This window comes from Pseudopipra pipra, chromosome 9 (assembly GCF_036250125.1).
Source record: "Pseudopipra pipra isolate bDixPip1 chromosome 9, bDixPip1.hap1, whole genome shotgun sequence".
In the NCBI taxonomy this organism is placed as follows: domain Eukaryota; kingdom Metazoa; phylum Chordata; class Aves; order Passeriformes; family Pipridae; genus Pseudopipra; species Pseudopipra pipra.
In genome coordinates, this window is record NC_087557.1 from 19,493,206 (window position 1) to 19,521,049 (window position 27,844).

General features: G+C 40.2%; 2 long non-coding RNA genes across 2 annotated transcripts in view; one reads left to right on the plus strand and one right to left on the minus strand.

The window, feature by feature from the left end:
- Positions 1 to 27,844, plus strand: part of LOC135418559 (uncharacterized) — a 128,261-nt gene that overhangs the window by 53,635 nt on the left and 46,782 nt on the right. Inside the window, exon 4 of the long non-coding RNA XR_010432520.1 lies at positions 9,229 to 9,362. This is a non-coding gene — a long non-coding RNA (uncharacterized LOC135418559). The remainder of the gene's footprint in view (positions 1 to 9,228; positions 9,363 to 27,844) is intronic.
- LOC135418560 (uncharacterized) lies at positions 9,202 to 16,156 on the minus strand. Its single transcript, XR_010432521.1, has 3 exons — positions 16,075 to 16,156; positions 9,552 to 9,671; positions 9,202 to 9,416 (listed from the first exon to the last, which is right to left on the minus strand). It is a non-coding gene; the product is annotated as an uncharacterized LOC135418560 (long non-coding RNA).

Below are 27,844 nucleotides of genomic sequence, written 5' to 3' on the forward strand. Positions count from 1 at the left end.
TGTGTATGTGTGTGCATGTAAATCTTTAATATTTTATCCTTAATATGCATATAATAGTGGCTAAGAGCGAATGTTCTCTTCTGAGCGAGATAATTTCGTAGAGAAGAGAACAGGATTTTTACTGGATTGGTGTTCCTGTGATAAATCATCTTCTATTGCTGCACTCCTGAAATTAGCAGCTGAAATGGCATTCCACCCTGAGAGGCACAATATTGGCAAATTAAATTCATTGATAAACATGGCCTTGCTTATGATTTTATTTTTCCTAACCAGGTATTTTGCAGGAAAATATACGTCTTGTGTTTACTTCTGTTTGTTAATGCTTTGATAAATCAGACATTTTTAGTATTCTATCAATGGCAAAAGTCTAATTGCCTTATTGTATTCTGATTTATTTCTTTCCTTACTTTCTTTGCATCTGCAGCCCAACAAATGAGTCTCCAAAGAGATATATGTTATGATACAGTGTCAGTGAAATTAATCCTGATCAATTTTAAAGTTCACATTTTTATTTGATGACTTTCCTGGGAATCACTAAAACTGGGATTGACTCGGCCTCTTTTTGTTGGTTAAATATTGTTGTTTGAGAACACTGGATCCAGCAGCAGAAATCTCATTGTAATTTAACAGTTCTGTGTCTGGATAAGAGAAAAGTGATACAATTAATGATGTTTTACTAATTAATAGACACCAAATCCTGCTCTTTGCTGACACCAATAATGGTGAAGTGTTACCTGCCTGGGAACACCTCCCCTGTGCCAGAGGTGCCAGCCTGAGGTCCCTGGGTGTAAGTACTGTAGCAACATAAATACTTATGGCTTTCTAAAAACCACACTCTCTGTTTCCTTCAGGATTTTCAGTCCTGCAGCTCTTGTGAACACATTATCTCCAGAAGAAATTGGAGGTTTAGGTTATTATGGGTAAACAGAGAGGGGGTTTATTCCCATTTTCCTCCCTCTGTTTTTTATTGAAAAATAGTTTGTTTCTCAATTTGTAAATGCTTCCACATCTAGATCAGCATTAGAAAATGCTTCTATAGCATAACAATGCAGAAGTATAAACCAGACTTTTATTAAGGTAGGTTTTGGAGTGATTTTATACATTTATTGTCAACAGAACTCGTTTTTTTCAGGTATTCATGGTAGGCTTTTGACCCAAAGGAAACAAAAGCTTTACTGTTTTGGTTCTGTGATTCCTGCCTTCTCTAAATCAAAGAGGATGGGAAAGTACCAGAGTTATTGCTATCAAAAAGGAAATAATTATATTGCCCACAGTGCACAACAAATCATCTCCTAAGCCCTTCTCCCCACCCTACCTGGGTGAAGTTTAACCAGCATAACCAGCTTCTGTGAGGAAAGCAGATTTTTATTTTTTTTCTTTATCGTTAATGTCAAACAAACATTTATTTCAGGTGCAAAGCCTCAGGATATGTTAGTGGAAACAGTGGCACTGCTGTTCTATTGCTTACTGCCCACTAAGTGGGTGGGAAAAGGGTACCGTGACCCTTTTACCCTTCCCACCAGTCTCCCTAACAGCTTTGGCCTTCGGGTCAGCTCAATTTCCCCTCCACTGAGTGGCCATTACTGGGCGAGGATGTGATAAATGCTTTTTGGAGGGGACGGCAGCGCCGGCAGCGAAAGGAGGGAGCCGGGCCCAGCTAGACCGAGCCTAGAGACAGATAGACTCACATGCTGAGCGCCTGTTCCCTAGCAACACAGCCGAGCTCACCAAAAAATGAATAGACCCACAAACAAAAATGAAAAGGAGATAAAAAAGAGTAAAAGTCTATGGGGCTCAAAGGTTAATATTCCTCTATCTAATAACTTAGTTTCAGAAAATTGCATTTTAACCTTTTCCAAGCATCCAGGAGAGAGATTTCTCGGAAATTAAATTAGATCACATTTGTATGAAATGGGGGGAGAGAAATTAAATGCAGAATTTATTATTTTTTCCATCTTCCTACCCAGTATTTCTGCAATTCCTTGTATTTTCTGTTGACTGCCACTGCTGCACTCCCCAATTGGTATAGAGCTATTGATGGCTCCAGAGTGAAGTGCTATGGTATCATTTTGTATTTTTTGGAATTTTCTCTTGGGGAAACAGGAAATCTTGCCCAGCATTGAATAATTAGACCCTGTATCCTCTCCGTAGTCCACATCCATGTGACACCTCTCAGAGAGAAGGCACAGGGAGAGACACCTTGAATGTCACAAAGCAAAGGCCTGGCTGAAGCAGGAATGAGACCTGGGACTTGTGGTTTCTGGCCTGGGAGTCTCCCTGCTTCTTGTGACATTCCCATTCCTGCCCTGCATCAACATCCATGCCAGACTTAGAGCTGGTGCGATGCCAGCCCCCACCCCAGGTAGAAGTGGTCTAAAATCTGGAATGCCCCAGGAATTGTGAATGGAGCAGCCTGTGGCAGAGAAGGCCTGTACTCCCAGGAGCACCTCCTTTAGTAAATAGTTTTGCTTACCCTGATCTGTTTTCATTTGAACAAACAAAACTCTTTCAGATCAAATAACTTGTGTGGAGCTGAAGTCCATGGCTATCAACTCCCTTCCTGATCCAGGCAGATGGAGCTTCTAGCTCCACAGGGAACCATTATAAATTCCCATTTTATTACATAAGCCTTATTTAAACCTCTGTATCCAAATTCCTGCTCCAGCTACTGTGGTGTAAATCTGGAGTAACTCCACGTGCTCCTGGGGGGTTATTTTAAGTCTGCAGCAGCTCACTGGGGCAGGATCCAGCCCGTGAATTCCTTGGCTGCCAGGGAAATCCAGGGAAAGCGATTGTTCTATTTGTGTCATGGCTGTTATATTTAACTTCACAACAGAATGCCTTTAAACTTTACTGCCATCTTTAAACCAATGAGCTGTATGGTTAACTAATTTTCCTGTGCACTGTATAATCCAGGATCGATAACGCTGTTTCCTCACATAATATATTTGCTCTCTTCCACTCATTCTGTTCATATATATCCTATAATTACAAATACTGAAATTTATGGAGCATGTAAACCCGTGGTTTAAATACAGGAGATCACTCCAGTTGGGATGGTTGCTATTATTTCACATATTCCAATCAACATCTCCCATTGGATTGCTGAGCAGCTCAGCACCTTCTGAGCTGGTGGGAGAGGCTGAGAGATGATAAGAACCACTGGAGGCTTTGTGGAGGCAGGGGAATGATGCTTCAGCGTGATCCTTGCACTCCTACAATGGGAACCAGGAGACATATCCAGCTTTTCCTTCACTTAGGAAAAAAATTAGTTTGCCATATCATAAAGGCCATCATTTTATATGGCACTGTGCTAATATCTTATTACTGGCTTCAGAAGGGGCAATCACATACTTGATTCGAGCTGTTTCCCTATTTCTTTTTCTGCAATGATACAGACAGTAATGAAAGGGCCAGAGCTAATTAAAAGACAATAATTTCATGAAGGGGTGGTGATGATGATGAGGCAATAAACTGTGAGAACAAAGCTTGAGGGGTTTTAATGACTCATCAACCCCTTGATGGGAATTTAGCCTTACAATCACTATCCATTTATAATGATCAGTGATACACCTTCCTTAAGAATAGGAAAAACACTCTGCTGGTGGTGTCTGTCCCTGGGACCCCATGCCCAGTGGTCCCCGTGCTTCCAGTGTCCCCAGCACTGCCAGGCTGCCCTGCTCAGAGTGCTCCAGATATCCTGTGTTCATTTATGGCTCTTGGAACTCCTGCTGTGTCCGAGCCTCGAGATATTCAAGGGACAGCGTTATGCCAGTTGTGTCTGGATGTGACTTATCATGGATACAAGGATGAGGAGCCACATTAGTGGCAAGGATGTCCTTCTGAGTGCGGAGGGGGTTGTACTGCACACAACCAGTGCTCTGAGACAGTCCTACTGCAGGATGTGGTTACAGAGCCAAGAGGTTAATTAGGTTAAATTCATCCCTAGAGCAGGTTCTGTGAGAAAAAGGTCCCATCTTCCTCTCTGGTGTGGGATTGCCCCCAGCTGGGTCTCTGGACAGTGGGATTTGGGGCAGTGCCAGATTCCCACATGTGCTGCAGCTTCAGGTTTAGGTACAAGAGTCGGGAGCAGAGCTTGGATGTCGGTGCCTGTTTAGAGTGAAATGAAAGCAGCAGGGAGAGGATAGAGAAAATGGCCCCTGGTAGAGCTTTTAGCCTTATTTTTCTTCAGTGAGATGATGTCAAAACTCTGAACAACAAATACACAATGAACCAGTGAAGGAAAACGTCACATTTTCAGATCTCTTTCTTTTTACAAACTCTGTTTGGTTCTTCTCTCGCTCCTGAATTCCCTGATGCCTCAAAGACACATTTGTGCAAGGGAAGGAGTATTTCTTTGACCTTGCCATCTCGAAACTGAAAACACAACAACATGTATATTAAGAAAGAAGAAAAGAAATCTCTCTGTACCCACTGGACACACATCTTTCCCCAGAGAAATGACCAGAGGACAGATAACATATACTTCATGTGCCATTGGAGGCACCCAGATACTAATGATTAATAGAGCAGAATGGGTTATGTTACACAGCAAATCCACCCCCCTGTAATTAAGAACTGTTCCCTCTGACACTGGGCTGCTTCCATCTCTCTTCCCTCTGTCCTTCTTCCCTGTTGTTTTTTGCCTTTCTCCCACTCTTTTTTCCCTCATTCTCTCCGTTACCCCAGTGCCTGGTTATGCACTGTCACCTAATGACCAACTATTTCCACTTACGAGTCCCTCTCAGCTCTTTTCTTTGGGGTGTTTTTTCCCCAGTCATTACCTGCCCTTCTCTTCTCCCTTTTCCACCATTTCATCACCTTCCTCTTTTCCTTTATTATTTCACCTTGACAAGTATATTTCTCTGTAATTTTTATAGGCATGAGAGATCTATAGTGTGTATTTTGATTGGGAGTGAGAGACTTGCTGGAATTGTGTTGTAGTTTGTCCCATGTATTATGGCTCTTAAATGCCTCTGAGTCCTCTGATATTGCCCCAGGCTCTCTCAGCCTCTTGGACCAATTTTATTTACCTTTCTTTCCACTGGCTTTTAAATGAGCAGCCTGTCACTGTCTGCTTGGTTCTCTTGGCCCCTGTGAGACGGTGAGGTCTGGAGGAGCAAGAATCTGGGGCAGAGTAATAAAATAAAGATATGTCCTGATGGTAATTTAGAGAGATTTTGGATGAATGCTTTCCCAAAAGTTTTCTAAAAGGATCCTTCTATATCCATCATGTCAGATACACGGAGAGAAAGGTAGGACCATTCTGAGCAGTCATAATAGAGTTATTTATATTCTGTTCTGAAAGTGAGAGTCCAAGACATAAAGCATATTTCACTACGTAAAACATACTGCACAGAAATGCTTCCAGTCCTAATGTTTGCATCAAAGTGACGTGATTATGCTCAAAATCCTGCTTCCTAATACTAACAAAGAGAAAGGATCCAAACTCTCTAGAATTCAGATGGTCCCATACAGGTTGTGAAACTCACCTGTGTGTCCTTTATATACCCAGAGCAGCAGCTTGAAGGACTGATTATTGCAAATGGCAAATGAATTTACTGCACGTGTCTGAATTTGGAAGGCATGTTGTTTAAACTCTGTGGAAGAAGTCTGCTTTCCTTAATGCATCTTAAGGTTTTTACTAATAGTCAAGCTCTAAGTGGTTGTGCTGATTAAATTGGTGCAGTCTCCATGCCAATGAAACTATATCTGCCTTGCTTGCATGTACAAGGATGACTTGAGAGTAAATTAGTGTTCATTCTTGATTATTTCATTCCTGTACATTCTCCTGTGTTAGAAGGGGGGAAAAGCACACAAAAAATACTTCCAAGTGAGTTATTCTGTCTCTCATTATCATTCATAATCTGCCTTTGCTATAATTCACATTCCTTCACAAAATAGCAACATATTAGTTAGATCTTTTAATTAAACCCCCAACACCTGCAGGTGAGAAAACACAGATGGATTCGCTCCTCCATGGAAACACTCAGTTCCATGTGAAGTGGCCACAGAGCCAAGGAGAGAATAGGTGTTAGAATAACACTCTGCTGCTCACAGTGACTCCATTCATTTCTCCCCAAACAAACATACCTGGGGTGTGTGCACAGCTTGTCCCACAGCTTAACCCTTTGCTCTCCTCTCGTCAGCTGCTGCCTCCACCAGAGGCAGGTTTGGTTCTCAAAATGGCACCAAAAAACACCTTTGGGAGTTAGATGTGAGCTTTGGATTTCTCGCTGTGCCAAAAAGAGACTTGTATGGTTCCTGAATTTCTCTCTCTCTGTTAGATCTCTGGCTGGCTTTTTCCTTTTGTCCTCCTGCTGTTCTAGAACCACGAGTCAAACTCAAATTCATAACTTGCTGATCTCTCTCTGACCATTGCAACATGAGGATGCAGGATGCAGTAAAGCTGCTCACTGCAGTGTGCACATATACCCATACCTGTATAAAATTATCTGCATTTATATGTCTCTATTCGATACATTTATCTATATATTCTGTGTAGAAAAATTTTGCTCACCAACATCCCTGTTGAATAAGCAAGTTCTCCAGCACACTGGTTCCTACTCCCAGGGAGCTCCCAGTTGGGAGTTGCAGCACTATCCCACTATATTAACTGGTTTTCCATGACTATTACCATTACATATTAAGAACTAAAACTAATGGCTGTATTACTGAGAAATTTGAGGGAACAGATGAGAGCAAAGTTTTATTTCAGGCAAATGAAGCTGGTAAAATGTTAATTGTCCATATTGGACACCATAACATTCTGGCTTGTTAAAATTGACATAATTTATTTTTCTTTTTAAACTATATTAATGGTTCTATCAAAGAATGATAAATGTAAGGAAAACTGTATTTTTATTGCTCCAATTGTTTGAGTTGTGAAATCAAGCACCCAAAACTAAGGAATAACATGGAAGTAGCAGAGGTTACTTGAATTCCGGAGAGTTTTTCCATGTAGTCTGACAGGATTTAGATCGAGACCAATATGCTTCACATTATGTTACAGGTAGACTTTAAACTTGAAGTATAACCAAAGGCCAATTAGAAGTACATTTGCAGGACACAGAGAAAACAACTTCTCCATTTCCATATACTCATGTAACTCATTTATAAGTTATGTTTGGATTATAATTCACACATTGTACAGATATTTTTAATGTAGTATTACCCTTCCTACAGTGTGCAAAAGACAATCACACAGCGTGATGCTTTGAGGATTAGCAGGAAGAGGAGATGGGGAGGAAGGAGGTCAGGCCTGATGGACCAAAGGGCTGGAGAACTCCCAGTGAGGCACAGAACGTTGTGTTTTCTGTGCCTGGGTAAGGGTACGGGGCCAGGCCAGGGCTGGAAAGATGAGATTTGTGGTCAGTGATTTGGTCCTGGGCACAAGAAAGGAACTTAGGGGAATTGAGCAAAGCTGGAACAGCATCTACCTGGTCAAGACTTAAAGGAAGTGATTCTTTCCACCTGAGTCCCAAAGCATCCCCAATGGGAGAAGCCTATGAGTATTCTTCGAAAGAGGAGGAATTTCACTCTCTTTAAAATGAGCGTTACACGAGAACACAGTGGTCAGAGCTCTTTGCTCAAGAGGTTGAACCCAATCCCTCTCCAAACTGAACCTCTGCCTGGACAGGAGTTTCCCTCTCTGGGGATCAAACTGAAGGGTTTCTTATTAAAATAGATATGAGCACTTAGAGAGGGTTGGTGTTCCAGCTAAGGCTGCAGTGCGTGAGCAGCGCCAGAACTGCCTCTGCTTTGTAACATTATGTGTGAGAATATTCCCCAGAGGAAGTCATGGGAAATGCCCCAGAAGATCCACAAAATTGTGTTCCTCTGACTTAGAGTTTCACCAGGCTTTACTATAAACTCAGGCTTAGCATATACTTTAGTATTAGTAATAACTTACAATCTCTACAAGTTGTATTTACGCATTAATTTTACTTTTATATGGACATATTAAAGATATGTGGAGGTATGAACTCTTGTGCTGCTCTTGAGGTATTGATGGTTAGATAAAAATATAAACAAACCAACCTAAGAAGACACTTTTAAACTTTAGATTATCTAATAACAAATAGAAGAACACTGTACACTGTGATGGGATTGCTTACTAAATAGAAAATGTTTGGCTTCTACAGTTCTTGGAGAGGATTCTGATGAAGTCTGTTGTGGTGCTTGTTTCTAATCCCAATTATAAGTACATTCCACCTACATATGGCCTATAAAAATCATTTTGTACCCTTTCTTACCCAGCCAAATGGTATTTCAGGTGTGTAAGTTCTGTATGTAATTTATTTCCATACAAAATTAAAAACACTGAAATGTTTTGTTTAAGATGACCAGGGAGAGGAACTGAAAGGTTTGGACAGATAGTAAAATTAAAAATGGTATTTAAAATAAATCCTGTTAATTTGCTGAATATTTTTATTCTGTTAGAGATTGAACATGGTGGTATTGAATGTCTTGTAAATATTGTGACAGGGTTGCTAAAATACAGATTTTTCTTTGGCTCTTTTGACAATTCAGGTTCTCTCTGTAATTTCCCCCACTGGGCTATGTCTGTCTTTGACATCCTTATGAGTTTGTAGTATGGGAGCAATCACTGGCCACATCCTAACTCCTGACCTGGATGAGACAAAGACCAATCTCTTCTCCCTTGCTCTCTTCTCTGGATTCCTGTGGAGGGAACCCTGGGTGCACACTCTCCAGAGGACTGCTCCTCTGGGTGACCCACACACCCAAACCCTGGTCATGCTCAAGCAGGAGCGTGTCTCAAGACATTCTTCAGGTGCTCCAAACCAGCACAGCTCCCTCAAAGCTCTATTTGCTGACATCAGTTCATATTTCATCCCGGTCATCTTCCCTTCTTGTCCTCTCTGAAACCTGTGGTCTTTCACTCATACCCAAAGTTCCCCACAGTGTGCCAGTGGCTGCACAGTAAATTACTGAAGTTGACACTCGTCTCTCTGTCCTGTTATGAACTTGCTTTTCCCTGTTTCCATCACAACCTTTTTATTAGGTGGTGAGATATGATGTTTTGTGTCTGAAAACATTAATGAGACAGGTTGAGCACCTTCAAGTAAGAGCATGAAGGAGGGTGAAATGAGGTGTGAATCCGTGCTGAAATTCGGGAACTAACATACTCAGTATACAGTTATAAGTAAAAGGGGGGGGAAATTGTTTTCCAAGCATTGACTTGTCATTTTTTATTCACTTTTCTAGCTAATTACAAAAGAATTCCATAGGAAGGACTTCCAGGAGAGGACGAGGGTGTCTCATCTGTGCCAGGCACTCGGCAGGAGCATGTGAGGAGTGAACTCTGGCCTGCTCAGTCTATTTAGCAAGCTCTGAGATGTGTAAGTACATTATCTGCAAGGCTGGTAAAGAGCGCTCAGGGAGGATTTGTGGGTCTGTGGGAAGGACAAAGAAAAATGTTTTCTAATAAATTATTCACAACCTCACAATCCCTTTTGGGCAGGTTGTTGCTCTGTTTGCCCCAGTGCTTCCCGGCTCCTCTCTCCTCATCCACACGCGCAGTTTCTCACCTCCAGAGAGCAGCAGAGATCTCAGGCAGGCTGCTGCAGCTAATGGTGGCAATTAATAACTTGTCATAATCCCGAGGATGGAAGGGAGGGCTCACCATCAGCAGTCAGGTCATGGCGCTTCTGTAAAGCAAATGAGGTGCAGGTGTTGTCCAGATTTAAGAGCTTTGCTACACTCTCGGTGCACTGCAGTGCCAAGCCACAGCCAGAGCATCACCCTACAGGTACATAACTTACTGTACTAGTTTTCATGCTCCAGGTGCACACACATTATCCAGCCTTCCCCCCCTCCACCGCTGTTCATTAAGAATCCTCAGAACATTTCAATAAATCATAACACAGAGCAGTTAATTCCAAACATGTAATTGCAGCGTGCCTTTGGATTTGCATACACGGGGCAGAGCACTGAAGCTTTATTTTGCATTTGTAAACAGAAACGTGTTTGCAAGAGAATGTGTTATCTTTGCCTTTTAATTGAAGTTGTGGATAAATAGCTTGGCTACCTCACAGCAGTTCAGGTCCATGTTCTCTATTCAAGCTTGAGAAAATGAAACCTCATTACGCCTTTCGTTAAACAACAAACTACAGAATCACTTATTTCCAGACAGCTCAGTTGGCTTTGCCTTTTTCCGTTCCTGTGGGTCAGTTCTGCTTGAAATGAACCAAGTTTACAAATCTCTACTGGTTTGTACACTCCTATTATGCAGAGTAGGTTATGCATTTGTAACTGTCAGGCAGTCAGGGTGATCCAGCATTCTCATCTGACCCTATTCATTTCAATGGGTGCGTCTTGTTGACATTGATTCATGTTATAACTTATATCGATGCATTATAATCCCTTTGTGTCACCCCACTGGTTATTTCTACTAAAATGTTGTGAATAAATGCTGGCAATAATGGTCAGCAGGATCTGAAGCTGTTTTAAGGGATGTGGAGTCCACCTGAAGTCCCGAGTCAGTGCTTTACTCTGGCTTTTTCTCTGGAAGACAATTAACATGCAAAGTGTCCTATTCCTGTGCATTTGCATGGCAAAGTGTCTCCTGGCTTATTAATAATTTGGGGCTGTGCATTCCAAATGTATATTGCACTCAACTAAAGGGATAAGTAAACACCATTATGCATGCATGTAGGTCTTTATCAAGGTGTGGTTGATAATGTTTTAAAGCAGAACTATTTCTCATGAAAATAGCTCCTCTTAATAGCCTCTGTCTCTCTATTGTGCTTCTTAGTGAAACATAAATCACTAATATGTTTTCAGCTGCAAACTACTCTCTTTTTCCATTGTATTCACAGATTTAGTGGCATTTCAAATAGATAAACACAAGCAACATCTATCAACACTACAAAAAGGGGGCCTTAATCAAAGCTCCAGGTCCCAGGTCTCAGCATCTCCATTTACCTTGAGATAAATCCATTGGTGTGACCACCACTGCACAGGGTGACAAATCACCCCAGTCAGCTGAGCAGTGCAAGGGCTTATTGGCCTTTCTTTAAGTGGTCTTACCCTTCAATGAAAAGGATGGTGCTTGTCAAGCAGGGCCAGATTAAAGTTAGACAAAAAGAAATGATCTGTTATTAGAAAACTCCGATTGAGAATCACAAAACAGGAAAGAAATATGAATAAGAATTTACAGTGAGGATGCTCCCCCCACCTTTTCTCATCCTCCCCCAAGCAGAAATTAACTTTAATTACTTTCCCAGCTTAGCACATGATGAATGTCAAGACAAGGAGGCATTAACATTAAATAAATAGGTGGCTTTGGGAATGTGCCTGTTGGAGCAGGAGAAGGGGAGCCTGTGCCTGGTTGCTGAGCTGCTCCAGCTCAGGTGTGGTGGAGAGCATTCCAAGAATGCTTCCTTTAGATGTGTTAGGGCTGCTTTTGCTGGATACAGCATGGGATGGCTCTGAGGAGATCCATGCCATCACCTATTGGGAGGCAGCACGCTGTGCATGGATCTCTGGGAATGAAAGGATTAGGGTTCAATGGGAGGAGAGCAATAGATGCCTGAGCAGAGTCTTATCTGGGTTGGTCAAAGGCTCTTGATGCTTCCAGCCCATGTTCTGACCTTGTTTACAATGACACAACTGCAGAAGCATCAGAATCTCCTATCAAGGTTGGCCCTTAGCATTTTAGCTCACATAGTTTCTAAAAACAAACTTGAGGTTTAAACCAGGTATATGCAGATAACCTAAAGCCTCCTGAATGTCATTAAATTATCTCAATAGATAATGAGCAAATTTTTCCCTCCAAGAGCCTCGTGTTCTGGTGATCCACATAAATGTGTTTAAAGTCTCTTAAAAATCCTATTTATAAAAAGAAAACAAATGAACAGACAGCAACTGAAAAATTTCAGAGCCAGCACACTTGGAAAATTGAGCAAATATTTGCCCATCCAATTGGTTTGTTTGCCAAAGAAATTCACAGTGAGGGCCTAGTGAGGTAGTGAGAGGAAAAATTACTCATATTTAGATTTTTTCGTAGGATCAATGTTTATGGTTGGGTGGGTGGGTGGTCATGGGGGTTTGTTTATTTTTTCCCCGCCACTGATATTCATGCATCTAAAATGCACTCAGTTTCTTGTGACTTGATAGACCACTATAGAAAGATTAATTTTCTGTAATCATTTGATTTGATAAATGTCTACACAGCCCAACATAAGTTTATTTTCTATTTATCCTGATCCTGAAATTAGTTGCTAAGGGTACTCAAGGGAAACACTTCCATAATTATAAATAGATCCTGACAACAGACATTTCCAAATGTAATAATGTAAAATGGTTATATTTCACATCAGAACATAAAATGGCACTGGTAGGGACACACAAAGGAAGTGTTGCTCCTTTCCTTTGCATAGTGCTGTGCTTAAATAAACATGGTGTTTGCAGGCCAAAATTTCAATAGCATATGTTCTTCATTAATTATTTTATTTTTTTTTTTATGGTGTAGACAGTAAGACAGAGAGAAATTAAGGGACTTGTACAAGAGGACAGTGGAAGTGAGCAGCAGAGGTAGAAAAAGGTCAAGGCTTCCGAACTCCTTAAGTGGAGAGAAAACTGTGCTGTGCCAATTCATGGAGTAATCCAAAATTAATGTTTGTGTTGGTACCTTAAAAGCCCAGGGAAACCACAGGGGATGAAAAACTGGGTTCAGGATTACTTCATGGTAGGAAAGTGCTTTGAAGAGGGACAGCACATCATGGAGGTAAGAGTCCTTGACCATAATCATCAGCACAGAAACTTAAAAAGCATCATCTTTAAATGCCTTTCAAAGACAGTGCAGCCACACTGACTGTGGTAGCCCAGATATAATAAAATATCCATTTAAAGATACCAGTTGTATAGATATAAAAGATCAAGTAATGCTCAGAAGTTAAGAGAACATAATAATTATCTGATAAAATGTCTACTATACATAGGCATAGCCTTAAACTGCCATGGTGATTGCAGAGTAATTTAATATAAATTGATTAAGTACATTTTTACTGATGCTTAAAGACTAGTCATAGCATGGGAAATGATGTTTTGTTGTCAGCTGCTACTAAACACACAGTATTTGCTGGAGTAAATCCAAGTGTTGGCTTTAGGACACATTATTTAAAGGATTTGCAGCTGCTCTTCCTGCACTCCAGGTTGAACACAATTACCAAACATCACAGGAGGATTTTCCAAAACCAGGGGGGTTTGTCACCCACAGGGACTGAGCACACCTGGGTATGACAGAACAGCAGAGTTGACCCAGCCTTCAGAAGCAAACCAGTTGCTTTCACCAGTATAAACAGAGGAGAATCTTCACATTCCTCATTCCTGTAGGAATAAATCCTTTGCCTATGGGGTGATTAAAGACAGCATCTCGTTTGAGGCAGAGCTACTGAAATAAAGATCACTCCAATTTACATCTCCTAAGAAATCTCCTCTTGATCTGCAAATAAGGGAACCTCAGGACAAGCATAACCTGCTAGATCATTAGGTTATTTTCTATTAGGAAAATGGCATGAATTTTATTAAAATCTAACTGTAAATATTTATGCTGATAGAAAACCCACTGTTGTTGTTATTTTTCTTTTTACTGTAATACCTTAGAAGAGATGGAAGATAATTGCAGGAATCAATAGGTCACTGGAGGTAAAGAGGGGGATTTTTCTGGAGTTATCGTTGCTGAATACAAACTGCAAGCAAAGGTATGAGGATTTTTTCAAATCTGAAAAGTCACTATTTCTCTTTCAAAGAGGAGAACATATTCTCTTTTAAATCTTTAAAGATCATCTGTTCTGCAGTGCCTGCAAATCATTACTGTTTCATACTGGTTTGCCAAGCGAGGAGCTCAGCTATCCATTTTCCTGCTGAACTCTTTCTGTCTTGGCTCACACCCTCACCTTCCCTGCTTTGTTCATCCCCACACTCTGTGCAATACTCTGGCCTGGTAGTGAAAGTGGAGTGTTGAAGTACTGATGTAAAACAAAGTGATAAAAATTGCAAATCTTGCCTTCTGAAACCCAGAGTTTGACTCAACAGCCTTTTCTGAACTGAATGTGAAGAGGAGAGAGATTTTGGCACACAGTCTCAAACTCACACACAAAACATTGACCATGAAGAAATGCCATTTACATGAAAATAGCATGAGGTTTCTGGACTTTTGGAGTAAATATTCAGAGACAGAGCCCCAGAAATTAGGAATGCTCACTGGATGGAGTAAATTGGGGTTTTATGTTTATGGGTAAAATAAATGTTCATTCTTTATATAAATCCTAAAGAAGGATGTTGCCTCTTCAGTTTTGCCCAACTGCTTTAAAATGGAATTAGGAATTTCTGGCAGTTACAGTAACAAAACGTAGTCAATTTAGTTTAAACAAAAAATACTAGCGTAGCATCTGAGTCAAATCCGTAGCTGTATACTATAAAATACTTGTTGTAACTCCATAATTTAGGCACTGTGTAAGACCAGAGTAAGCAAAAGCACACTGTTGTAAACTAAACTCCTAAGGGGCTTGGAAAGTCGCTCTGGCAAAGTATTGGGCAGAAAAAACCTTTAAATTTCTCTAGGATTTTTTGATTCTTGCTGTGTGAAATGGGGGTTGAACTCTCACCTCAGTGACTGATGAGTCATTAATTCACGTTTGTAAAGCACTGTGATCTTAGAGGTCTTTTCCAACCAAAGGATTCTATGAAAATTAACACGGTTAGCAAAATGCATTACAAATAGGAGTATTGAGGGCAATTTCATAGTTAACCCATGTTTTTATTTAACCTGTAAAATTCTTCTGTTAGGTCTGAATTTCAGTTTCTTCCAGCTAGGGATGGACAGCTCCTTGTTTTCCTCACTCCTTAAGCACTTTGTTGGCTGTTTGGGTGGTGTTGAATTTTACCAGCAGACTATTCCAACTGTTGTTGAAAATCACAGGTTGTCAACAAACGCTCGAGGCCAGAATTTTTTACTCTTACAATTTCTTTACTCCAGCAGTATCCCATCCAAGCCATGTTTACAACCACCTTACTTTCTGCAGCTGAGTCACTGTTTTTTAGTGGAGCTCTTTGCAAGCAGCAGAAACTTCAGGGCAATCAATATGGCTTTCAACCCGGCCATCGAGAGTGCTGGAGATATTTAGGTCATTAAATGGCAGTGGACACAAGTAAAAGCCCATATCTCACTTCATTAGCAGTAAAGATGCTGTTTAGTTTTATTTGCTAAATCACACAACACACATAAACTGCACGGGAGGGGTGGAAAACTGAGTCAGCAAAAATCCTGTGAGGTGCCAAAGCCAAGGCATGGCCAAATTTCTGTGATCTCAGTGCTCAGTGCAAACTTGTTTTATTGAATTTTACTTTTATATGCCATATTAACATCTCATTTGCATACAGATTGTGCTCCATCTTTACTCTAAAACCGCACTGTCAGCAGTTCTCTTGTGCAGACGAGGAGTGGCACAGCAGCATTTAAACACTCTTGTTAAATTTTAAAGCAAGATGCAGAAGGTTTTGGTCAATCTGCTTCGTGGATTATCACATCCATTGCCTTTTCCCCCACAGTGGTAGCTGGGGGTTGATTTTATTTATTCCTTTCAGGATTGTTTAGATGCGCATATCTAAATATTTCAGCTACTCCAGGCACAGAATCCCTAGCAAATCCAGTGCTCTTCACATCAGGTTTCCCTGCTAATGCTCCTACAATTCTAATTGTGGAAGCAGCAGCACAGGTAAAGTGCTGTCGGGGCAGTGGTTTTGCCACGATGTTCTATTCACTAGAGGAGGTAAACACTTCATCTCTTATTGTTGTTGCTCTGGTGGAATTACATTAGAGTCAAACGGAGAGAAAACAGAGTGCTGAGCAGAATCAAATGTAAATACATCCAGCAGAAGTACATATATACTCTGTAGTAGCTGTATAGTAGTAGATTACCATAAAACAATTTTTTCTCTATGAACACAGATAATTCCCAGCTGCCTTAACAATTTTTTCAGCAATCAACTTTTAATTTATGAGTTCTAATAATTCTATTCTGAGGCTAAACAAATAAACACACCTACCAGGCACTAGAGAACACGACAGAAATTACAGTGTAGTATTAACAGTTGGTATTTGCCGTGCTGGAATAACAGAGAGAGTGATAATACATAAACACATACAGTGAATATTACTTGGCAACTGTTTATGGTGTAACTGCCCTTATGTGATCACGCCTGGTGAAAACACTGGAATTTTTGGGTGTTGTAGTTAGTGTTGACAGGTAGCAATGCAAGCCATTACCTCTTGTGCTGTCACTAAGTGGATAAAGCAAATAAGATGAATATGTTAAGGAAGTTTCAGAGCTGCATCCCCAAAATCTGAGTTTCTGGAGGCTCAGTCTGGCCCTGCACGTGGCATTTAGTTATGCTAAATACAGCCAAGGCTTGGCTGCAAGCCAGGCCCAGCTATTGTCCTTACAATGCGGGATCAGTGGTTCACCTGCAGGATAACAAACCAACTGCTAATGAGAGTAATTAGGAGCCTTGGGGGTGATTTATACATTTTGTCACTGTACAAGCAGTGTAAATGCTGAGGTTTGCAAAGATAACAATTATTGGTTCAGGTGATGATCCTTTCATCAAAGACCGACATCCGATTTTTAACTGTTGAAATTCAGAACTGGGCTTAGTAAAAGTGGAATTGTAACTATAAGTAGAAGGAATGTATCCAAATATTTGTCTTAATTCAGCTTTGAATATCAATCCATAACCCAAAAATCACAAAGTGGCAAGACTGTAGAATGGGATAGATTATAACTCTAAATTGGTGATTATTTACAGATACCTAAAGGTATAGGTTGTATTGTTTATATACTAATATTCTTGCAGAGACAGAGTAGAAGTACAACTCTTAACAAAACTAACTGCTTTTTGTCTGAGTATCTTAAATATTAGCAAAAAAAATCTCTTTGTGGTCTCACATTTTTACTTGCAGAGTTAATGCAGATCAGGTGATAACACTCTCAACACAAGTCTCTACCCAAATTGTCCCTGAATTCACTATAGTTATTGGAATTCCTCGCTCCTCTCAACACAGCCATTGTTTATTCTGAATTACAGTTGTGCAGACAAGGTGTGTTACTGAGAGCACTGTCACTGCCTGGTTTGACACAGGTAGGATTTGAATTCTGATTTTCCTTTTTCCTAAAATCTTAATTTTGCCACCCGATGCGTGGAAGTGCCAGTGTGTGTCCCCTGCACTGCTGGGCTCAGTGTTGACCGTGAGTTACCCCTCGTGTGCTGCTGAGAAACATCTCACTCTGAAACAGCTTTATAACTGTTGGAGAGAAGGAAAACAGACCCAAGGTTAAAACATATCCTAAAAATACCTGCCTTTGCCAAAAGATGAAAATTCTTTGGACTTAGATTTCCTGTTCTGTACTGTTTGTGGGCACGCTCCACTCCCAGACGAGGGGGAATGACCTCCAGGAAAGAGCAGGATGTGTTTTAGAAAAGGGAGGAAATGTGATAGTCTGGAAGCCTGAAGTACAAGATCCAATCTCTCTCCATGGATGGCAAGAGCATGTCAGACATAATGGAATATTAAGAGAAGGAACCTATTGCAGGCTCAGGGGACTTGAGTAAGATAGCATTAAAAACTTTACTGCTATTAAATCTTGGGGAGCTGCAGATAATTTTGCTTTAGAGGAGCGTGGCTGCTGGTGTGGTTAAAAATGCTATCGAAAAATCCACTCAGGAGGAATCCCTCAATAAAACAGAAACAATTGGGGCTACAGTGGAAGTTCTTGCTAAGGAAAACATCATTTGGCAGAGAAGATTGGAGAGGCTGGAGAGTGACAGCAGCAGTAGAGTTTTAGGACTGCAAACGGGTGCTGAGGGAAATGGTGGAAAGACTATTGAGACTTTATTAACTGCTACATTGGGGATCAGAAATAGTTCTCCCCACAGAGAGAGAGAAAGCCTTTCCAGAGCACTGAAACATTTGCCATTAACTGCAGTGCAAGGGAGAGGGATGAAACCATTCTTTTTTTATCTGTAAACCCTCAGATTGGAGCCACAGAGCAGGTAACCAACAACAAAAAGACATTTCCTGCCAGCAAATGTTTTCATACAGGAGGGTTTATACTCAAGGAAAATTATGACACGTACAAGTATCAGAGAAACAGAAAATTGGATCATATATAAATCCTTAAAAACTGCCTTGTGCCTTGATTACTGGATAGCTAACGACACCACATTCCCTGGCTCCCCCTGGATGTCTGGCATTTAGTTAATGCCTCATCCAGTACATCTTCCTCACCGAGCTCAAGGGAGAAAAATCAGTATATTTAGAAGAAAATAGGAGTATTTGGATTTGTTTTACTAAGTAGGACATGACAGAAGAAACAAAAGACTGTCTTTTTATCCCTCCAAATAATTGGCACTGACAAATATGCTACTTTTGCTAAAGGACAGCTACACAGAACTGGGAATGTGTAGCAGTGGAATGGCTCTTTTTATTTGTTTGCTTTCCTATTTTAACTAAATTTGTGCTGTAGCATTACTCAGGCTACAGAAAACCCCAAATACAGTGAATAAAGAGTGACTAAACAGGCTGAGCAGAGCACATCAGTACTCCTGAAAGGAGGCAGAGGGCAGAGAAACACTCAGTGGTGAGAAGCAGTGAGGGACTTGGGAAGAAAAACCAGAATTTTCTACTAAGTTTTTAAGCTGTGCATTGAATTAGATCTATTCTCTTTGAAAAAAAGAAACTTGCTACTGGACAGGGGGACCTGGAGATTCATTTTCTGTGGTTTGTTCTTCTGTGGGATGTTGCTGTTCCTGGAGATCCAAATCCATGGATCCTCTGTAGGTAGTTTGGGAACGTCCCCAAACCACCACAATGTCACACACATCAGTTGGGTCCCCAGAATCCTGAGAGGCTGGTGGGCCTCCTTTCCTTTGGGATTGAGCTATTCTGAATTCCAGCCTTGGGATCTTGTGAGAACTGTATTACCTCATAGAGGTATCCTTCCATGTCTCATCCAATGAGGATTCCCATTTCTAGTGCACTGAGAAAGCTGCACACCTGGCTGCTGAGAACAAGGCAGGAAATGGTACAAGCTTTACATTTTTAGATTCATTCTTCATCTAATGTAGTGTTCCTAAACTCTTACTGTGAGTAAAGGAAAAATATCCTTATCCTGCACCAAATCCCAAGAAATCTGCTCTTTCAAAGATACTTTCTTTGAATTTTAGTGGGGAGAATCATGCTTAACATTGAAGACAAAAGGTAAGGAAAGAGCTGGATTTTTATCAAAAACCTCCTTCAAAGCAAACCTGCCCCTTTTCTGCTCCAGCTGAGACATCCATAACATGAAGTATAAGCAGGGGACCCCATAACAGCTGTCACAGCATCTGAAGACTTTCCTTTCTCTAAAGAAACCTACTTTGGCATGGAAACATAAAAAAAAAGAAAGACCGTTTTAACAAAAAGAAAAGTACTTTAATGAATTGCAAATAGACTGTAAATGACTACAGAAAAAACTGATGGGGTGAACAAAGTACATAAAAATCCTGTGTGCACACACTGTTTATAAATCAAGCTCTCACCCACCATGCTTGGAATAGACATCCAAAGGAACATATCAAATTACACAAAAGGTCAGGGAATGTAAAATAGTGAACAGACTGTTATGGGATCATCTTTAATCTTTTCCACCACCTAAAAACTTGTGGGGAGGGGTAAATGATATTAAATGAATTGAAGAAGCTAATGAGAACTTTTGGATTATAATGCCAAAATCAGGAGACATTTTGTTCATTTGAAAGATCTGGCACTTGCTGGAAATTCTCTCGAATTGCTGAAGACATTTGGGAAAGTTAATTTTCTGCTTAATTTTTCTAAATGCACTATCGACTTTAAAGAAAGAAAGAAAGAAAAGAAACAAAGTTTTAAAGTATTTAAAACATTATAAAAATAGATAGAACTGCTCATTGGATTGTTTCAGAAGTCCTTTGGGGTGAATTAGTACCATTTTACAGAGGGAAGGCAGAGTTGTGGTGACAAGTTCCATGTGATATCTGCATCCTGCCTGCTCCAGGTGACACCTTAGGTAGGGAATTCTCAAAGCAATCTCTTTCATCCCAATCCACCCTATTTTTGTGAACTAGGTAGAGGCCATATTTTCTTAGTTACCTGTGTCCAGATGTAACATTTCTTGACTATTCTGCCACTTTATGATAATTTGAATGAATAATCTAAAAATCATAGAATCAAAAGTGTCCAGTTGTACTCTGATGCATCAGATAAGGGTTGTGACAAGGTGAGAGGTATTATTTATATAGTAGGAAATAGAAGTACTTAAAAAGGAAACCCTCTTCTGTTTGAAGTCTGGATAATTCCAGGAGACTCACAATTCAGCACCCTCACTGTATGATGGTGAATACAGCAAAATCATGACCTTCACCTAAAATTTGTTACTTAGGTTCATTCTTCCCCTGGATTTCTCCTTCTTAGAAATCTCTTTAATTTTTCATCCATTTATCTTGAATTTTTGTATTTTAAAAATTAACGAAACTAGCTCAAAATAAATCTGCTTTGATTCTGTCATATACCACTGCTAATTATAGCCTGGGTAAGCAGAGACTAACCCCTGAATTCATCTCCAGAGCCTGCCTTCCCTCCTCTTCCCTTTGCAGTGTCCCAGTGTCTCCCCAGACTGCTGTAGCAAGCTATCCCAGACAGTCCGATAGAGCAGAGAGTTCAAAAGACAGACTTGCCAAGCAGTCCTCGAATATGAACAACAGTATTTTAATTGTGACTTTTCCCAAGAAATTCAATTTCTCATTCATAAATATTTTTATTGATGCCTGTATTATTTGTAGGTGTGATTTGATTTTATATCTGCATATACTGACATGTATTTGTATGTGTAGATGTCCCATATTTTGCACTTAGTGCTGGTAACTTTTAGTATTTTTTCCTCTGGGAACAGGCTTTGATAGCTCCAATATTTCAAAGAGCATGCAATCCAAAATCTGTCAGGAGGAAATATTTCTTTAAGGCAGAAAATGTGTTTTTTGTTAACTTTTTCAATCTCTCATCCATTCAGATATGTGTTGAATATATGTTCAAGTTTTGCAGGGCTAAGGCTGGGACTCCAACAACTTCTGTTGATTCCACCTTTTTAAGCAGGACTTAACAAGAGGGATGTCGAAATTTGAACCTGTATGTGAAGGTCCTTTCCAAAATTAAAGTTTTAGAAGTTACAAATCAGAAAACTGATTTATATCCTTCCTTAATGAGTCTTGGCCTTGCAAAGAATCAACATATATTGTCTTGTCATATTAGTTGGAAGTGACTTTGCATTCCTACAGGAAGACACTTAGGGAGAGGAATCCATGCAATTTCTATGGCATCAAAGCTTTGTTGGGGTTTCCAGGTGACTGAATTAAGATTTATTGTTGGTGAACTTGGTTCCCAGTGATCTATTTAATTCTAAATTAGCATCTCTATTGCAATGCTTAGCTCTTCCAGTGCTTCCCAAACATACACTAATTCAGTCTCACACCACCTCTCAAACAGGAAGAGGGATAATGAGGTGTGGGATCTCCTCTTTTTCCTTTTAACTGTACTGTTATTAATGCCTGGACTTTTCTGAGCTCATATAACAAAAGGAGACAAAGCTCATCGGTTTATCGGGAGAGAGAAATCGGGGCCAGCTCTGGCCGAGCCTTCTGGAATTCAGCTGTGACTCCTCTCCACAGACAAACCCAGCTCCCACAAAATCCATCCATCTGCCACAGCACTAATAAACCACAATATATTTCTCTGATTCTTCTCGACAAATCTTTGTTGTTACTTTTTCCTCAACCAATTTTTTATACATTTTATAAAACCCCTGCTGCAACTTTATCAACTTCTGCAGTTAAACAAATAGTTTCTGAAGTGAACTTAAACCTGTGTTTTGCTGAAGTACATGAAACACATACACATTTTATGTGAGATAGTGATTTGCAGACCCCTTATAACTTACAGAATTGTTCTGTGCACTTCATGTGTCCAATGCACAATGAAGAGATATTTGTAGTGTTTTCATATAAAAACCTGATCATTAATAACATATTGAACTGTGAGAAGTGTTAAAGATGGAGAATTGCTTCCAGTCAAAAAAGTTTTGGAACACCTTAACTTTAAAATATCAGTTACCTGACAAAAAAAATTACATCTTTTTGGTGTGCCTTAATCCCTTTGGTAAGTTCAAAGCATAATTTTTCCATGTTCTCTTTATCTTCATTCCTGTTTAAAGATTTGAATACCATTAAGGTCATACTTCAATCCAGTAGAGGCTTGGATCTCCGTTTTCATCTCTCTGACTTCTTATAAGAGCAGTAAGTGCTGTAAAATATTCTGTGCCATTCTAACTAATCACCCCTCTGGCATTCTGAGCAAATGCAGGTTAATAGTGAATCTTTTAATATTTCTATTAATTACGTATATTATCCTAATAACTCTATTGTCAATTTTTCATTGCTGGGTAATGACTAGAGCTGGGTTAGCTGTTCATAACTACTAATGGATTTAAAAGAAAGCAGAGGTTTTTGTTTGTTTGTGATTTGCCTGCTGGAAAAGTCTGATTTTTACAAATCTACTTGTTATTTGAAATTCATTTGGGGATTTTCTCTGCCGATGCGATTCAGCATTATCTCTGGTTTGGACAGGGGCATCTACACAGAGTATAGAAAAAGGGCTGTGGTTATAAGAACTAATATCTGAAGAAAACCTGACCTTTTTATTAAATATGACACATGCATACGTGGAAATGAGAACACAGCTGGAGTGCTGGTGTTTTACAGAGCCACTGTGACACGTGCCTTTGCACAAATCCATGAAGTTAAGAGGAGGATCTCTGTGAAGGCTTCAGATTTAAGTGCTGCAGAGGGGAGGCAGGAGATGGAGTAATTCAATTCTTATTCTAATAAAGTTTCCTGTTTGGAATGGGAAGAAAGGACTCCTGCTCCAATTGTCCAAATGTTCCGGTGCCACCCACCATAATGAGGTGGAAACAGAACTGCAGCCAATTCAATAGGACTTTCAGTTTGATGAGCCCGTAGAAAGATCTGAACATAAGGATTGTTTCACAGAACCTGGGCAGCAATGAAGCTGAAAATATCGATTCATAAATTTCCCAGGAAGATGAGAAAAACGGGGCAATCATTCCTGAGAAGTTGATGAACATTTCCATCCCAAAATACAATGCACTAATGGACGTGTTTGTGTGAAAAGGATGCAGAAAGGTTTTAAATGCAGCAGCACGTAAATAAGCAGAGTTTCTTGAGTGTTTCCTTAAGGAAACACTAATAGTAGAATTTTAAAGGAGGAATTCTAGGAAAAATCATGACACTTGTTTGACTTTGAAAAAGGCAGTGCAGCTGTCAGCACAGTGCAAGGGAGTGAGAAGTTACCCCAGGATTGAACGTGCTCCAAGAGGGTGTGAGGAGAGCTGCGGGGAATTCCCAAGTGCGAAAGAAGACTGTTAAAAATGCCTTTTTCCCCCCAGAATTTAATTTCTCAGCCAGAAATGTAACAGGTAGATGAGGCAAAACAAAACTAGGAGGTTGGCTGGAGAAGGAGGCAGCGGTGCTGGAAGCTGTGTGGATGTTTGATGATCTCTAAGGTCTCTTCCAACCCCAACCATTCTATGATTCTATGATTCTAATCTGTATTTAAATCTTAGATGCCCTAATTATGGGTTAAAAGTTGACAAACACATCTCAGCCAGCTCAAGCTCAGATATTCCTCAGTCTGGAGACAGTGGCTCATCCCTGCTGAGGAAACAGTGAGATGCCAACAGCTCATGTGCACATGCACATCCTGAAAACGTGCCATGAATCCTATCCCGGGTGCTTTAGGCTCACTGGACATGTCAGTCTGTTTCCTCATGCACAAGACACCACTTTCCAGGCTTCTGAAGATCCTGGAGCAATGTCAGGAGAAGCAGCAGGGCAGTGGGTGAAGTGTAAAGGCAATAGAAGAGGGAAGAATCACAGTTCTTTCATATTTAAAATCGATTCAAATGGAGAAGTGGCGGTGATTTATAAACTTGAGGAAGGTTAGCCTTAATCTCTAGCTAGACATTTTCATTGCCTGAGTAAACTTTGAGCTCATACGAGCTACAGAGGCAGAAATTTGGTATTAATAGAGACACTTGAGGCAGTTTTCTTAACTGAGCCACCCACGGTGTCATGGGGCTTTTACAATGAAACCTCACCGAAATGGCTTGGCTGCTCAGGACAGCTCAGATCCTCAGGGACTGTCTGTGCTGGCAGTTCAGCTGCTTCCCAAAATAAAGGCATAGTGCAGAAGAAAACTAAAATAAACCAGAGAAGCATAATAGAAAATATAAAAATATAAACAGTTGTGCACCCTAAAGCTGAAAGAAATCATGGATCCTGCTGCAGCCCTGGTGCTGTGTAGAGCTCCCAGTGCCCATAGAGAAAATATATAAATAAGTATTTTTACTTTGCTTTACATATCTTTACAGTCATGCCCACAGAGGTTTTTGTATTTTTATAAATTTTTCTGCATGTAGGTTTTTGGGGAAATTTCCCAACAAAACCCTGTGCAGAGAATCTTAACTGCAACTTCCTTGGACACTCAAGTAATGTAAATGACTTTAAAAAAGCCAATTAAATGTATGATTGAATGTCAACCTTTCTGACTGCAGCTTTCATTAAGAAACTGGAAATGTGAGGTATTTTTTTACCTAATATTGAATACAGTTAATTAAAAAGGTAAAGATTACATTTTGCTTCAGTTAATTTGAAATGAAGAACCTCCATTTAAACAATAAATTTCATATTTTAGTTATAGCAATTAATAGACCAAACTGTGTACTTAAGGTTTTATTATATTGATTCTAAAATAATTAGATTAGCAAACACATTGCAAATATATTATCTAAAACAAATAAGATTATGACCATGCTTTTTGTTATACAGCACAGCAATAAAACATATAACAGTAGAATCTAAAGCAATCTCATAAAATTAGTAGTCATGGAGCATATATTACATTCTTGCACTAAGTGACAAAAGGCAGCACGAGCATCATGTGGACAGTTTTATACTGGAGGCTTGTTAAATGTCTTGGTGCAGGATTTGTGAAAGTTAAGACATATCTTTGATGTTTCGGAGATAATCTTAGTCCCATGTGTGTTTACTGGAGTATTTCTGAGCAGCCCTCACACTACCCTTGGAGCAACCTTGTTTTAACCGTGTCTCTCACCCCTCTCCCACCACACTTTCACATTCTTCCTTGCAAAGCAAATTGTAAAAAGTGTTCCAGCATCAGTTTTAAAAGCCTTAAGGCTGTTTGAGAGGCCTTTTAAAAAGCATGACATTCAATCGAAGTTCAGGGAGGAAAGTTTTAATGAATAAACTTGGTAAATTAGAAGGTACCGCAGCAGAGTGATTAACTCTCATTGGAGCATTAGTGTTAAAATTAATTAAAATGTTTAAGCCGTAGGAGGCAGGTTACCTCCTCAAGACCTGGCTTTGCCCTCGGAGCCAGGCTGGATCCTGCAGCGATTCATCTTGCCCGGGATGGGAGGAGGGGTAAAAGAAAAGAGCAGGCAGGACAAATGTGTTTTCCATGGTGCTGCGCCGCGGGAAGGCCACGGGGACCTCGGCGCGGCGTCACTGGAGTGTGACACAATAATACAGTGGGGACAGGGCAGGGATGGGCTTGGGGAGGAAGGCGACCCTCCTCTCCCAAGGATTTCACTTGGCTGGAGGTGACAGAGCTAATTTCATCACCAACACTTGCTGGATAGTGCTGCAGTGCCAAACAGGCTGCTGGGAATGCACTCTCTTTTCCTGATTCCATTAAACTGGGGAATACAACCTTCTTTACCAAGCACCAGAAGTATTTGATACAGCAATATCGTTTTATCCTCGCAGCTGTCACCACCTTTAGTAACAGCCTCTCCTCTGTTACTACTCTGTTACCACACCAATTAATTACGTGAGAATTAGCTAAAGTATCTGAATATTAAGAAATAAGGCTTTATCTCAGTGCTTTGATGGCAGTAGATATTACCAACCAATTTGGTGAGAAATCATAATGTTAAATTCTTAGTGAAGAAAAAGAGAAAACTTGTTTTCTTTTCAAAATCATTTTAGATCCATTTCTTTCAAGAAGCAGGAGCCTGTATTTCTTCGCAGCCAGACCCATTATGAGGTGGCTGTTTAACAAATCTGTGCTGGTTTAGAATTATAAATGACAGCCTATTTTATAAAGGAAAAAGTCTTCTTTGACAGCAGAACAATATCATACAAATAAAAAATGGCAAATTGTGTCATGTAGCTGAACAGTTGTTTTCCCATGTTCACCGAGGGCCAGTTATTAATTTTACATTGGTCAGAATTAAGGATTTTGGAGAAATTCATCTGAAACGGAAAGTATGAAAAATTCCTGCTCAATGAAAATTACCATTATTCGCTGTAGATCTATATTCATAACTTTAAAACCTGGCAGTCTTTCCTATTTTTTTCCTCTATAGATTTCTTGTCAACAAGAGTGTCAGAGGTCAATGTCAGAATGCCCCTCTGGCACCCATTAACTATAACCAGAAAACTTGTTCACTATTGATCTACAATGTCTAAATATCTATTATGTTGGATATAAAAGGTGGTTTCACATCTTTCTAAAACAGATAATTCATAAAGGCCAAAGGGTCAGGTCTAGTGATATATTATTGTTTCACTGTATCAGTGACTGCAAGAGCAGGAGAGGAACAGACCAAGTGAAGTGTCATTGAACTCCTGGGGAGACAGTCATGTGTCCACCTCCCCACCACAGCCCAGAATGCTGTTTACTGCTCATTGCTTGGGGTTTGCTCAGGGTTTTGAAGTCATATTTGAAGTCTGTGTTCATATCATGGTAGGCAGAGCTCACGTGAATCCAGAATCTGGGTGGAAGTTGAGCCTCAGCACTGGAACCTGTCCTTTCAGTGCTGGGGCCCAGCTTGCTGGCTGTGGAGCACTTCACCCCATGATGGTCACACTGCCAGGGCTCTGTGTGTGCTGCAACTGGATTGTGACAAGAGTTTTGCACAAAAGGGCACAGCCCCCATGGGTGTAAGTTGTCACAGCCCTGTTGACTTGGATAGAGCGCTGACCCTTGATGTGACAGAGGGTTTGCCCCAGAACATGTGACACATGTGGCCATAGCTCCAAATCGTGTGTTTTCTGAACAGACACTTGTGTAATATCATATGAATGATTTTGTTTGCTCATACCAACTCATCAAATTTATTGAGGCTCTTTTAATCTCCTCATTATTTAACTATTGAGGTGCCTCTGCTCTGTTTAAGGCTCAAATGCAGAGCAGAAACAACTGCATTTCTTTGTTCTGCTATTGCTACAGCAGAGCACAGAACACTGTGAGGATGGAGGACACAATCCAGGGCTTAGTTTCCCCCCCCAGTCCTGTGAATTCAACCTTTGAGACTACATGGCATTTCCCAGAAGGCACCTATTACTTCTACAGGATGAGACCCATAACAAGCAAACCCTCTTTGGAAGGCAGCTGATACTATACTCTTTAATGGAGTTTATGGCCTTCTAGCAAGCCCCCAAAATGGTTCATATTCTTCCAGGCTACATTTTTGAAGAAAGTAAATTGAGATGAATCATGCTAAGATGAGATAGTTAAAATGTCAGGCTCCATAAGTTTCAATGCATCCTTATAGCTCTGAACACTAAAATGCAACTGAACATTGGAATAAGGGAAACAAAAGAGAATCAGATAACTAGTTCTTATAGAGGGGAAAAAAGTAATTTCTGT